Here is a 2,662-nt window from a genome sequence, read left to right on the forward strand (position 1 = left end):
TTGTATGTCTTCTTTTGAGAAATGTCTATTCAGATCTTTTGCCCATTTTAAAGTTGGATTATTAGATATTTTCCTATTAAGTTGTTTGAGCTCCTTATATATTCTGGTTATTAATCCTTTGTCAGATGGATGGTTTGCAAATATTTTCTCCCATTCTGTGGGTTGTCTCTTCACTTTGTTGATTGTTTCCTTTGCTGTGCAAAAGGATTTTCCTTTGATGTGATCCCATTTGTCCGGTTTTGCTTTGGTTGCCTGTACTTGTGGGGTATTACTCAGGAAATCTTTGCCCCATCCAATGTCCTGGAGAGTTTCCTCAATGTTTTCTTGTAGTAGTTTCACAATTTGAGGTCTTAGATTTAAGTCTTTAATCCATTTGATTTTATTTTAGTCTATGATGAGGGGTAGGGGTCTAGTTTCATTCTTTTGCTTATGGATATTCAGTTTCTCCAGCACCATTTATTGAAGAGACTGTCTTTTTTGTATGTTCTTGGCACCTTTGTTGAAAGAGTTCACTGTAGGTGTGTGGATTTCTTTCTAGGTTCTCTATTCTGTTCCATTGGTCAATCTGTCTGTTTTTATGCCAGTACTACACTATTTTGTTTGCTATAGCTCTGTAATATAACTTGAAGTTAAGTAATGTGATTCCTCCAGTTTTGTTCTTTTTGCTTAGGATAGCTTTGGCTATTCTGTGTCTTTTGCGGTTCCATATAAATTCTGGGGCTGTTTTTTAAAATTTCTATTAATGTCATTGGTATTTTGATTGGGATTGCAATGAATCTGTAGATTGCTTTGGGTTGTATGGACGTTTTAACAATATTGAACCTTCCAATCAATGAACATGGAATATCTTTCCATTTGTGTGTGTGTGTGTCCTCTTCAGTTTCTTTCATCAGTGTTTTACAGTTTTCATTGTAGAGATCTTTCACTCCTTTGATTATTTCCCAGATATTTAATTTTATTTGTGGCTACTATAAATTGGATTACTGTTTAAATTTCCTTTTCAGATTGTTTGCTGTTGGCATATAGAAATGCTACTGATTTTTGTATATTGATAGTGTATCCTGCAACTTTACTGAATTTATCAGCTCTTTTTTTTTTTTTTTTTTTTTGAGATGGAGTCTTGCTCTGTCACTCAGTCTGGAGTGCAGTGGTGCCGTCTTGTCTCATTGCAACTTCCACCTCCCAGGCTGAAGCGATTCTCTTGCCTCAGCCTCCCATGTAGCTGGGACTACAGGTGTGGGCCACCACACCCAACTAATCTTCGTATGTTTAGTAGAGACAGGGTTTGCAGTGTTGGCCAGGCTGGTTTCAATCTCCTGGCCTCAGGTGATCTGCCCACCTTGGCCTCCTAAAGTGCTGGGATTACAGGCATGAGCCACCATGCCCAGACTGTTTATCAGTGCTAATACTTTTTTTTTTCCTGGAATTTTTAGGTTATCCCAAATATAAGATTATATCCTCTGCAAACAAGGGTAATTTCACTTCTTGCTTTCCAATTTGAATGCCCTTTATTTCCTTCTCTTGTCTGATTGTTCAAACTAGGACTTTCAATACCATGTTGAATAACAGTGGTGAAAATGGGCTTTCCTGTCTTGTTCCAGATCTTAGAAGAAAGGCATTCAGCAGTTTTTTCTTATTCACTATGATACTGACTGTGGGTCTGTCACATATGGCTTTTATTGTGTTGAGGTACGTTCCATCTATATCCAGTTTTTTGAGGGTTTTTATCATGAAGGGATGTTGAATTTTATCAAATGCTTTTTCGGCATCAATTGAAATGATCATGTGGTTTTTAGCCTTTATTTTGCTGATGTGTAATCTATCACATTGATTGATTTGTGTATCCTGAACCACTCTTGCATCCCTGGGATAAATTCCATTTGGTCATGATGCATGATCTTTCTAATGTGTTGTTGAATTTGATTCGCTAGTATTTTGTTCAGGATTTTCGCATCAATATTTATCGGGAATATTGGCCTATAGTCAATTATTTATTTTTTTCTGATGTGTCTTTGTCTGGTTTTGGTATCAATGTAATACTGGCCTCACAGAGTGAGTTTGGAAGTATTCCTTTCTCTTCTACTTTTTGGAATAGTTTGAGTAGGATTGGTATTAGTTCTTTAAATGTTTGGTAGAATTCAACAGTGAAGCTATTAGGGCTTTTCCTTACTAGGAGAATTTTCATTATGGCTTCAATCTTCTTACATATTATTGGTTTATTTAGGTTTTGGATTTCCTCATGGTTCAATCTAGGTAGGTTGTATGTGTCTAGGAATTTGTCTATTGCCTCTAGATTTTCCAATTCATTGGTATGTAGTTGCTCATAGTAGCCACTGATGATCCTTTGAATTTCTTTCATATCAGCTATAATGTCCCCTTTTTCACCTTTAATTTTATTTATTTGGGTCTTCTCTCCTTTTTTCTTAGACTGGCTAAAGGTTTGTCAATTTTGTTTATCTTCTCAAAAAACTGATTTTTTGTTTCTTTGATCTTTTATATTGTTTTCTTTATTTCAAATTCATTTATTTCTGCTCTGATCTTTATTTCTCTTTTTCTACTGATTTTGGGTTTGGTTTGCTCTTTCCTTTCTAGTTCTTTAAGATGTATTGTTAGGTTATTTGACTGAAAATTTTTTTCTTTTTTGATGTAGGCACATATGGCT

Source organism: Gorilla gorilla, chromosome 16 (genome assembly GCF_029281585.2).
Source record: "Gorilla gorilla gorilla isolate KB3781 chromosome 16, NHGRI_mGorGor1-v2.1_pri, whole genome shotgun sequence".
In the NCBI taxonomy this organism is placed as follows: Eukaryota; Metazoa; Chordata; class Mammalia; order Primates; family Hominidae; genus Gorilla; species Gorilla gorilla.